The following is a 13080-nucleotide window of genomic DNA, read 5'->3' on the forward strand; positions in this document are numbered from 1 at the left end:
ATATATAAAAAAGGGGACACATAAGTATGTGTATATATTCATAAAATATATATGTGTATAGATATACATAAAATTATGAAAATAGAAGTAACAAATATAATAAAAAATACTATTACGAAGATTAGAAATATACGATTATTATGAAATATGCATGCACAAAAAGATAAAAATAAGTGTAATTATATAATAGACAAAAATATGCATGTAAAATATAGAAAAATAATATATAAAAGAAATATACGTGTATATAAAGAGCAACTATAATAATGATAATAATAATAATACAAAAAATAATAAATATAAAATATAATAATGAATAGATGAGTAAAAAATAAGAACAAAATAAAACAGATGGACTAAATAGCAATAAAAGACAAAAGTATTGGCAAATCGAAATAAAAAAAGAGTAAAGAGGATTAAATTGTGACGCGCCGAAAGAGGGGGATCAAAATAGTAAATAACCCAAAGCCCCCAAAACACAGCGCAGCAGTGGACCAACTCGAAACAAAGATAAAAAACGCGGGGCCAAATTAAAAAAATAAAAGACTTTATTATAAAACCATTAAAAAGCGGAAGGGCTAAAGGTGCAATTAGCCCTTCCGTCGAAAACACGCGGATCCTCCAGGAGCGGGTCGGGTCGGCCCGATCCAAAGCAAAACGACGCCGTTTGGGCGTTATGGAGCTGGGCCAAAACGGCGTCGTTTCACACGCCTATATATTCAAAATTTTCCCAAAAAATTTCATTTCCTCTTTCTTTTTTCAAAAAAAAAACCCAAAACCTCTCAACCCTCCCCTTTTCTCTCTGAGCGCCGGCCAAGGGTCCGGCCGAGGGCCACCGCACCGGCCGCCGCCCTCCGGCGCCGGCGCCACCGTGTACGGCGGCGGGGAGACCAAAAGTCTCCCTTTTTCTCTCCGATGATTCTCCTCGGCCTCCTGAGCACTCCGGCGACGTAAAGAAAAGGGTAATAAGCTTCTTTCTTAATCTTTTCTTTATATTTTTGTGTAAAAAAAATGAAAGAAATAGAATCGTAAAAAATGGCAACAGTAGATAGGAAAAAAGAAAACCGTCAAAGATTAGTGTTCAACCTTTTTATTTCTTTTCTCTCCGGAAAACAAGGGCCGAACCCCTTTTACAGTCAATAAACATGGCTTTTATAGCCAACATTACATGCCTTTTCTTTTCATTTTGGTTGCTGTTCTTTGCGTGTTTTGCAGGTGTTTTGATGGGAGTGGTTAGTGGTGGTTGGGCGGTGGAGGGAGTTGGTGGCGGTGGCAGAGGGTAGGTGATGGGTGCGGCGGCTAGGGTTAGGGGTTAGGTCTGTTTTGAGTCTTGGGTTTGGGCTGGTTCAGATTGGGCTTTGGGTCTGTTTTGGGTCTTGGGTTTGGGCTAGTTCAGATTGGGCTTGTACAGCTGCCCCTCTTTGCTCGTTGTCGTGTAACGATAACAGAGCAAAGACTAAGAAAGCCCAATTTTGCCCGGTCTCGTCGAGTCTCGACTTCTCTTGACGCTTCTTTTCAAGTAACTTTATTCTAGTCCACTGTGTCTTGTTGCGTCGACCCACTCCACTGTAACTTCCAAAAGACAAAACTTGTAGCTTCAATCCACTCTATTGTAGCTTCAGGGGGTAAGGTCCATCATTTTGACCCGCTCCACTGCAACTTCGGGGAGATCGGACTCATATCCTCAACTTGCCCCACTACAACTTCAGGGGGATAAGATTCGTGACTTCAACCTGCTTTACTGCAACTTCAGAGAGACAAGATTTGTGACTTCGCTTCCATCTATTTTACTATAACTTTAGGGGAATAAGATTAGACATGATAAGAATCACTATTTCTGTCCGCTCCGCTACAACTTTAGGGAGACACGCCTTATTGTTTTCAGTCTGTTCCACTGCATCTTCAGGGAAATAAGACTTGATGCGATCTACTCTGCTGTAACCTCAGAGAGATAAGATCCTTTAATCCGCTCCACCGTAACTTCAGGGAGATAGGATAGTGTCTTCGATCTGCTCCGCTGATAAGATCTCTTATTTTAATCCGCTCCACTGTAACTTCAGGGAGATAGGATAGTGTCTTCGATCTGCTCCGCTGTAATCTCAGGGAGATAAGATCTCTGGCTTCAATCTGCTCCACTGTAACCTCAGGGAGATAAGATCTGAAATTCTTTGGTCTGTTCCACTGTAATCTCAGGGAGATAAGACCTGATGTGATCTTCTCTACTGTAACTTCAGAGAGATAAGATCCTTTAATCCGCTCCATTGTAATCTCAAGGAGATAGGATTACTATCCTTGATCTGCTCCGCTGTAATCTCAGGGAGATAAGATCTGAAATTCTTTGGTCTGTTCCACTGTAATCTCAGGGAGATAAGACCTGTATAATAAACCTAATTACGCCTAATGATTAGGATGACATGATCAAAATGAAACAAATGCTCCTAACTTGACATATGTGAATGGTGTTTGCATGAATGCAGAATTTTATTTTTCCGAGAATGATCTCGCTTAGGTTATCACTACTCGAAGTTTATCAAGGTTTTGTGACTGATGTGCTACAACGCCTTCTCGCTTGACTGATTTTCTGAAGAAACATTTAGCCAGACTGTCCCTATTGTAAACCTCAAAGTTATATCCACTGGGACGCCAAAATTTGTACCATCATTCTCTCACAGCAATCTAAGGGTGGAAATGTGTGGCTTTTCCTCTGTCCTCCTTTATCACAATTCGGGGATATAGGATCTGAACCGTTCTGGTTTCCTACACCATTCTCAAGGTGTCGTACCAAAGTCTTATGAGCAAGTGAAGGCTCTCTTTTCCGAGGTAACCTTTTCCTATTGCCTGATGATCATTGCTTGCTTGTTCATTTAAGCTTTGTAATTAACACAACAGCTTGTCATCTTGTTCAACGAAATCTGAAAGGATAGTCTTTAACTTAACTCTTCTTTCCTAGCTATTTCACCCTTTAAACTTGGTATTTTCTAAACAATAGTCATGTTTCAGGTCCCTATATTATTTAGAAATTTTCAGAGTAATATGCAAAACTTCTTTCCTGAAAGTTCTATTAGTCGTTAATCATTATTCCTATGCAACATGTTTGCAAAAAGACCATAACAATGGATAAGAATAAAGCTAGTTCTGATCATAACTCGAATAAAACATCAAAGATGGCGAAAGAAGGTAACAAAGAAGTGGATTGAGAATGTGCGTTTTCACAAAAGGAAAGGAAGAAAGAAAGAAAATAAAAGAAATGTATTTTCAAGAATACACATAAGAACTAGGTGCCCCAGTTATCGCCGCTTGAGTTTCTCTGTACAAACTTTCCGAAGACCCTTCTAAGTTTGACATGTGTTCAGGAGATCTGCAATACTCTGTCAATGTTCCAAGACGTTGCATATCCTTTCTTATTGGTAAAGCAAGATCATCATATGCCCCTGATCAAAATTTGATCCGCTCAAGTCCTGATGTTCCAATCCTGCCCAATACTTGAGTCGCCCTTTTCGGGTTTTGACTCAAGCCCTCTTTGGTCTCAAAGGCCCTTTACGGGTTTTCACCTTAGCCTCTCCAAAGTTTTTTTTTTTTTTTTTTAGGAAGCAAAGCGCCCTTTACGGGTTTTCACTTTGGTTCCCCTTTCTTTCATGTGAAGTATTTCTTGACGGAGTCTGCGTTTACCGGATTTGGTAAACTTTTGCCATCCATCTCACATAGGATCAAAGCTCCACCAGAAAAGGCTTTCTTTACAACATAAGGGCCTTCCCAATTCGGCATCCATTTTCCCTAAAATCTTTTTGTATAGGAAGAATCTTTTTTAGTACCAAGTCCCCTTCACGAAATTCTCGGGGGCGAACCTTTTTATTATAGGCTCGCATCATTCGTTTCTGGTACATTTGCCCATGGTGAATAGCTCTTAGCCTCTTTTCTTCTATTAGGTTCAACTGATCGTACCGAGATTGGATCCAATCGGCTTCATCCAACTGTAGCTCAGATAACACCCGTAGAGAAGGGATTTCAACTTCAATGGGTAATACTGCCTCCATTCCATAAACCAGAGAAAAAGGCGTTGCCCCAGTAGAAGTTCTAACAGATGTTCGATAGGCAAGGAGAGCAAATGATAACTTCTCATGCCAATCCTTGTAGGTTTCAGTCATTTTCCCCACAATCCTTTTAATGTTTTTATTGGCCGCCTCCACTGCACCATTCATTTTGGGACGATACGGCGATGAGTTATGATGCTTAATTTTAAATTTGCTACAAACTTCAGCTATTGTGCTATTATTCAAGTTCATCGCATTGTCGGATATGATCCTCTCAGGCATCCCATATCGACAAATGATCTCCTTCTTCAAGAATTTGCTGACTACTGCTTTTGTGACATTTGCATATGAAGCAGCCTCCACCCACTTGGTAAAGTAATCAATTACTACGAAGATGAAGCGATGCCCATTAGAAGCCTTTGGTGATATTGGCCCAATAACATCCATACCCCACATGGAAAACGGCCAAGGAGAGGTCATGACGTGAAGAGGTGAAGGAGGCGCGTGTATTTTGTCTCCGTAAATTTGGCATTTGTGGCACTTCCTGGCATGATCAATGCAATCTCCTTCCATGGTGGGCCAATAGTACCCAAATCTCATGATCTGTCTGGCCATCGTGAAACCACTGGGTGCGTCCCACAAATACCCTCATGGACTTCTTCCAAAATTTTCTTGGCTTCTACCGCATCTACACATCTTAACAGTACTTGATCCTTCCTTCTTTTATATAACACTTCTCCATCTAAGACATATTCAATGGCTATCTTTCTCAGAGTTCTTTTGTCATTCTCTGTCGCTTGATCAGGGTATTCCCGATTCTTCACATATTGTAAGATACTCCGATACCAAGGACAATCATCTTTTCCCTTCTCCTCAATATTGCAACAATTAGCCGGGGTCTCAGAGATACTCATCTGAACAGGCCTCATTGCCTCAAGTCTATTCACCTGAATCATAAGCTAGAGTAGCTAATGCATCAGCCATTTGGTTTTCCTCCCGTGGGAGGTAATAGAAGGTGATATCGTCAAACTCCTCAGCCAATTCAAGAACTAGTTTTCTATAACCGATTAACTTAGGATCTCTAGTCTCCCACTCCCCTTTGAGTTGGTATATCACCAATGCTGAATCCCCGTATACTCTCAGTACTTTGATGTTCCGTTCAATGGCTGCACGAATGCTCATAATACATGCTTCATATTCTGCCATGTTATTTGTACAATCGAAGTCCAACTTGCTAGCAACAGGATAATGATCTCCACTTGGGGATACCAAAACTGCCCCAATTCCATTACCCGTAGCATTTGAGGCTCCATCAAAATTTAACTTCCATACGTGATCCATTTGAGGATTTTCTTCAGTATTCGCCACATACATCAAGTCCTCGTTTGGAAAATCAAAATTCAAAGACTCATAGTCCTCCAAGGCTCTACTAGCTAGGAAATCGGCTATTGCACTTCCCTTTATGGCCTTCTGACTGACATATACTATATCAAATTCTGAGAGCAAGATCTGCCATCTAGCCATTCTCCCGTTCAAAGCAGTCGATTCCATCATATATTTTAAAGGATCTAACTTTGAAATCAACCAAGTCGTGTGATACAACATATACTGCCTCAGTCTTCGGGTTGCCCAGATTAGAGCACAACACAACTTCTCAATTGATGAGTACCTCATTTCGCAATCGGTAAATTTCTTACTGAGATAGTATATTGCCCTTTCTTTCTTTCCCGTCTCATCATGTTGGCCCAATACGCACCCCATGGAATTCTCCAACACTGTCAGATACAATATCAATGGCCTATCTGGACTTGGAGGTGATAAGACTGGAGTATTAGCCAAGTACTGCTTTATCCTATCGAAAGCCCTCTGACACTCTTCATCCCATTCACCCGGATTATGTTTCTTTAAGAGCCGGAATACTGGATCACATTTCTCTGTCAGTTGTGAGATGAACCGAGCAATGTAATTCAGCCTCCCTAGGAAACCTCGAACCTCCTTCTGAGTGCGCGGGGGAGGTAAATCTCGTATTGCCTTTACTTTGTCTGGGTCAACCTCGATCCCCTTTTTGCTAACTATGAAGCCTAACAACTTCCCTGATCTGGCTCCAAACGTGCATTTGGCCGGGTTAAGCTTAAGCTGAAATTTCTTTAATCTCAAAAATAACCTTTTCAAGACCTGAACATGCTCTTCTTCCGTTCTATACTTCGCGATCATATCGTCAACATAGACTTCGATCTCCTTGTGCATCATGTCGTGAAACAAAGTCACCATAGCTCTTTGATACGTTGCTCCCGCATTCTTCAATCCGAAGGGCATTACATTGTAACAGAATGTTCCCCATAAGGTAATGAATGTGGTTTTTCTCATGTCTCCAGGATGCATCTTTATTTGATTGTATCCAGAGAAACCGTCCATGAAAGAAAACAATGAATAGCCCGCCGTGTTATCTACCAAAGTATCAATGTGAGGCAGTGGAAAGTTGTCCTTTGGACTAGCCTTGTTCAAATCCCTATAATCCACACACATTCGTACCTTTCCATCTTTTTTGGGAACAGGGACGATGTTGGCTACCCAATCCGAATACTTGACCTCTTGTAAGAATCCAGCGTCGAATTGTCTTTTGACTTCTTCTCTTATTTCAACACAATGTCAGGTCTCATTCTCCTGAGCTTCTGTTGAACGGGTTTACAATCCTCTTTTATGGGCAGACGATGCACCACAATGTTAGTACTTAGCCCAGGCATATCTTGGTACGACCACGCGAAAACGTCCTTGAACTCTCGGAGCAAATTAATGAGGTCTTGTCTTGTCTTTGCGGTGATTTCAGTTCCAATTTTCACCTCCTTTCCATCCTCTAGGCTCACTATTTCTAACAATTCCCTATGAGGTAGGATATGCTTATCCTCTTGTTCCATCATTCTTAACAAGTCCGGAGATGCATCATAATCTTCGTCATTTTCAAAGTCGTGGGATCCTTCTGAACACACCTCTTGCTCAAAAATAGGCTCCGTGTTTGAGGCAGCGTCACTCATGTCATTGATATCTGAAGACCTATGAAGGCATATCAAAGAATATACCAAGAATATAAATTTATGAATATGTTTGTGCAAAAGAATTACAAATGAAAGAATTATTTGTAAGACAATCAACCAAATGAAAAATATAAAAAGGAAAAAAAATTGATCACGATGAACGCTGATATGTATTTCATTAAAATAATGATATTTAGGCCCCATGCCTATTTCACAAAAAATTTCATATTGTTTCTAGGCCAACAAACAACAGGAATGTTTTGAGCATTACTCTGAATAAGCCCTAAAGACTACAGGGATTTCTTCAGCAGTCCAATTGTTTAGCTCGCTTCCAGGCTCATAAGGGCAGATCTCCAACAAAGCCCTCCTTTCCGTTGCTTCTATGGCGTTGGTATAAACATTTTCCAACATTCCTCCCGTGCCGCTACCGGACACTCCACATTCAGAATGGATTAATCCTCCCGACACAAAAGATGCAGATATGTGGGGAAAGGTTAAAGGCTCACACTTAGCTTCATGTCCATTCAAACGCGCCCTTCTTCTCTCTTGTCTCTTCTCTATTTCTTTCTTCTTCTGCTTCATGTCTGGCTTGTACCCTAAACCAAATCTATCAAACTTTTCCTTCGGCATTGGTGCCTCAATCCTTCCCTGAAGATATTTTCCCAATCCTTTCCCGGGTAAGGCTCCTCTTCCTACCATCAATCGCAATCCCATCTCAGTGGTCCTGGATATTTTCGGTACTGGAATTCTATTTCCCTCCGCAATAAACATCGCGTTCACAAATTCTAACGACCGAAAAGAACATTCTAGTGCCTCATCGTTGATGTCCACATAAGGTGCATCGCTAGTCATCATTGCGATAATATCCTCCTCTGCATCTATTGTTACCAACCGATCCTCCGATACCAACTTCACCTTTTGATGTAATGATGAAGGTACTGCCCCTGCTGAGTGTATCCACGGTCTCCCCAATAGACAGTTGTAGGAGGGTTTAATATCCATTACCAAGAAATCCACCTCATAATTGACTGGGCCAATCCTTAATGGTATCTCAATTCTCCCCATAACCTCCTTTTTTGTTCCATCAAATGCTCTTACTATGCTCTGGCATGCTTTATGTGCGAACTGTCTATTGGTAATCGACTAAGAGTGGACAAAGGCAATACATTTAGTGCCGATCCATTATCAACCAAGGCCCCCGGGAGTGTGTACCCTTTGCATCGGACAGTAACATGTAGGGCTTTAGTAGAACCTCTTCCTCCGGATGGTATTTCATCATCACTGAAGAAGATAAAATTGTCAGCACCAATATTGTTGATCAGCCGATCCAGCTTGTTTACCGAAATATCGTCAGCCACATATGTTTCGTTTAGCACCTTTAATAGTGCATTCCGATGTACTTCCGAGTTTAAGAGTAAAGCTAATACAGAAATGCGGGCTGGTTGTTTGTGTAGTTGCTCCACAACACTGTATTCACTGTGTTTCAAAAACTTCAGAAACTCCTTTACCTCCTCTTCTTTTATTGGTTCATTTACCAATGGTTCAACTTCTACTGCTTTCTCTTTCCTCTGTTCTTTCTTCCAATTCTCTTCCCTGGACGACTCTGCTTGAGCGTCATATCTTTTTCCACTGCGCGTGTAAGAACCTGTTTCCTGATTTCTTTCTGCTTCTTTTCCCAAAACGGTCACATTACACCCGTAATTCCACGGCACCATTTTGTTATCCCTATAGGAGAAATTTGATGGTTTCTGGATTACAATTTTCGGTGTTACCTGGGCCCTAACCTCATTACCCTTAGGGCGTGAGATAATGACCACAGGATGATTTGGAGCCTTTGTTCCCAGCTCTGTCGCGCATATGCTCCTCATTTCTTTCGCATCTTCGTAAAACCTCATCTCTTTGTTATCCATCATGCTTTGAACCAAAGCCTTAAATCCTTCACATTCTTGGATTTCGTGCCCTGTTTTATGGTGAAATTCACAATAATTTCCCATCTCATGCCCTTCCTCAGAATCTGCAATAACCAAACCTCTTTTCGCCATTTCTTTCCAGACCCGTTTCAATGGAGTTTTTACTTCAGCAATGTCAGTCTTGACTTCTTCTCCCGTACCTTCGCTAACCATATTCACCCCCTTATCTGCGTGATTAGGTAACGGATTCTTTGCGTTAGGTGAGTCGTCAAGTTTGACAACACCTAAATTGATAAGTCCTTCTACTACCTTCTTGAAGGCAGTACAATTTTCTATCGAGTGCCCAGAAATTCCTGCATGATAATCACATTGCGCATTCGTATCATACCATTTTGGATACGGGGGTTGTAGAGGACTCAAGTAACGAGGAGCAACAACATGTGCATCGAATAAAGTCTGATACAACTCCTTGTATGACATCGGGATTGGCGTGAATTGGGGCTTTTCAGTAGTTTGCCTAGCTCCTGACTCTTGTCTTGATGATCCCTGTTGATTAGCAACCACTTTCTTTGGTTGATTCACAGTAATTGACCTACCATAAGCATTCACATTATTCACTTCATTTTCTCTTTTCCTCGGGGGTGCCCTCCTATTACTTTCTCCTCCATCTATTTTTCCACTTTTAATGGCATGCTCAATCATTTCACCATTCATGATTATATCCGAGAAATTTTTTGAAGCGCTTCCCAACATGTGAGTGATGAACGGGGCTTTCAAAGTATTAATAAAAAGCGTCGTCATCTCTTTTTCTAAAAGCGGCGGTTGGACCTGAACCGCCACCTCTCGCCACCTCTGCGCATATTGTCTGAAGCTTTCGTTCGATTTTTTCTCTAAATTTTGCAGAGTTATCCTGTCAGGCATCATTTCTGAGACATGATTGTATTGTCTCAGGAAAGCCTGTGCTAAATCCCTCCAAGTAGCAATTTTAGCTCGGCTCAGCTGATTGTACCACTTTGACGCCGCTCCCGTAAGACTTTCCTGAAAGCAATGTATTAATAATTGATCATTATTAATATGCCTCGTCATTCTTCTACAAAACATAGTAATATGGGATCCTGGGCAACTAGTCCCGTTGTATTTCTCAAATTCCGGCATCTTAAATTTGTAAGGGAGCACCAAGTCCGGAACCAAGCTCAGATCCTTTGCATCTATTCCATAGCTTTCGATGCTTTCTATTGCCCTAAACTTTTCTTCTATCCATTTCCATTTCTCCTCAAATTGTTTTGGAAATTCCTCCTTCGCCTTGTCCTTTTCAACCATCTCGTCAAGATCTGGGACAGCAATATTATTCGGGCTATCACTGGGATTAAAGCCCGCTCCGGGTTGAAAATTCATTGGGATTGAAGCATCGCCTTGGAACTGCTGGGGCCTAACCGACACAGAGGGTCTCCGCGGATGCAGCTCAGTCTGTACTTGCGCATGAGGAGGCGTGAAACCTGGAGGATAAAGTGGTTCACCATTGTTTTCTTCTTCACTAACAATCACAGGACCTTTACCCTTATCTACTCCCTTCAATAATTGCGTCATCTTAGCCACCAGATCATTTTGGGACTCCTCCATCTTTTGCACCATGTCACGCTGAATCTTTTCTATTTGCTCTTTCATTTGCGCCTGCAACTGGTCCTGCATTTCTCTTTGAAGTCGCTCTAGCTTCTCCAACCTTTGGTCCATAATTTTTGTCTTAGCTCGGGTACCGTAATTTTGTTGGTTTTCCAGGTTAACTGAAATGATTTTATTCGATTAGGTTTTTTTAATGGTCATTAATGCATATGATGTGATGCAATGCATGAAAAGAATGCAAAGAAAAAGAGGCACTGATTCTCATTCAACTTCATTAGAAAACTTTACTAGATAAAGAGTTTCTTTACATAAAATAGACTACATATATGGCTTTGCCCTTACACTCAAAGCCTTAACCTTTCTAAGAAGCCAAGCTAACTCTCGGCCCCTGTCGGACTCTAACTCATACTTCAAACTTAATAGATCAGCCTGAACCGCTAGAGTTTGCAGATGATCAGCTACCTCGCGCACTTGAGTCACCGCCTCTCCCATAATATAATCTCTTTCTCCAATCTGCTCTTGAGACCGACGGAATTGTCTTTGCCACTGCTCATTACTTTCTTCCAGAAGCTCTATCCGGATTTCACTATTGTGCAATGCATTCTCTAGCCCTCCTATTTGTCTTTTCAATTCTTCAATTTTGTCTAAGCTCGCCCTTAATTCAACCGTAGCATTACGATTACAGTACTGGTGAAGCGATCTTTCTAGTTCAGTTATCCGGACCTTCAACTCCGTCTTCTCGTCTTGGCAATCTAGTAGACTCTTTCCCAAGGCGACTTCTCGAGCCCGAGTATCCTGGAATTTCTTTTCCCATTGATTAGCTTTCGTCTTTTCCTCCTGAATTTCTTGTCGCCATTGTTCTGGCGTTTTACCCAAGCCAGCAGCTCTTACCGACTTACGCAACTTTTTGTAATCTGTCTTCAGGCTGTCCAAATCTTCTTCTGCTTTGTTCTTTCCTTTTCTCAACTTGTTGGCCTCTAATTTTGAATGTCCATATCCAGTCCTAACTGCATTTTTTCTTCCTCTAGTTGTTCTATCTTCTTCCCCAATTCTAAACTCCTTTTTTCGAATTCTTGTTTGATGATTTCTATCTCAGAAGGCAAAACTTGTAAGTGTTCCTCTAAAGATCGAGCAGTTTCTGAATTTGACGCCGGGATGTTGTCGTTGATCCTTTGATCACGCCACTGACCATACTCGGGGGTAATTGTCGGACCCACGGCTAAGATCTTCATTCGACGAGTCTGGTTCCAGGCACTAGATATTTCTCGAACCTTCTTCTTGTAATTGTCCTCCCTATATGAAAAATCACTATAAGCCAACCCCTGCGTTGCTGGTATGAATTGTCGTGATCTATACTGTCTTGATACGAGTAGAGGAGCATATCCGATAGCTCCCCATATTCCGAGCAGCGGAACCCAGTCAAAATCTCCACATCGGTACAATATCTCATCAGGAATTAACCAAGGAGCCCTCCATTCAATATCTTCATCCTGGAGATTCTGGAGTATCTCTATCCATTTTTCTTCTGAAATATCATCCCGTCTTGGCGTGGCCACCAATTCTCCTAGAGGGGAGTAGCTATCGGAGAATACCCGATAAGAGACCTTTTCGACCTTCCAGAAGTGGCTGTGGAACCATGCCAATAAGAGCTGCGCGCATCCAATAAACCTTCCCTCCCCTGCTTTTCGACACGCATTCAGGGATCTAAAAGTTTCAACGAGTATTGCCGGAACCGGTGTAACCCCTTTACTAAGCCGATCAAACAAATCAGATACAGCCTCGTCTATGTGTCCTAAAGCTTTGGGGAAAACCACTAGTCCATAGATACCTAAAGCGAAGACATCGACCCTTTTCTTTAAGTCAGGATGTACAAGCACCAAATCTCGCAAACTTTTCCAAGGAACACATTTACTGTCGCCCTTCTGTTGGATCCGGGCAGCGACCCACTGCTCGCTCATCCCAGTGATGTTCATTAATTTCTTTAACAACGGAGGGACACAAGCAGCTCTGGAATAAGCCTTGTCGACTTGAATCTTTGGGCACCGAAGCAAGGTCGTATACTCCTCCACAGTAGGCGTCAAATCTACTTTCCCAAAAGTGAAACAACTGTAGGCAGGATTCCAGAACTGGGCAAGGGCTCGGAATAAATATTTGTCCACTTTGACACTAAGCAGATAAGGTAGGTCACCGTAGTTACAATAGAACAGCTGCTTGGCCTCGACATCCCATTGATCCCAGACTTCTTTCATTTCTCGAAGGTCATTCTGGATTACACTGATACGGGTAAAATCCCACAATTCTGACACGTACCCTTTGGTAAGACTATCGCCTTTCTCCCGTTGTGTCGTTTCAGCCCATATTCGCACAGCCGCATTATCCTCTACTTTATCAACAAACCCCTTTTCCATGATAAGCTTTCTACTGAGAAACTGAATGTAAATCGACACCTTTTTAGAATGAAGATGCCATGCAATCACAAACAAAGTA

This window comes from Gossypium hirsutum, chromosome A06, assembly GCF_007990345.1.
Source record: "Gossypium hirsutum isolate 1008001.06 chromosome A06, Gossypium_hirsutum_v2.1, whole genome shotgun sequence".
NCBI classification, from domain to species: domain Eukaryota; kingdom Viridiplantae; phylum Streptophyta; class Magnoliopsida; order Malvales; family Malvaceae; genus Gossypium; species Gossypium hirsutum.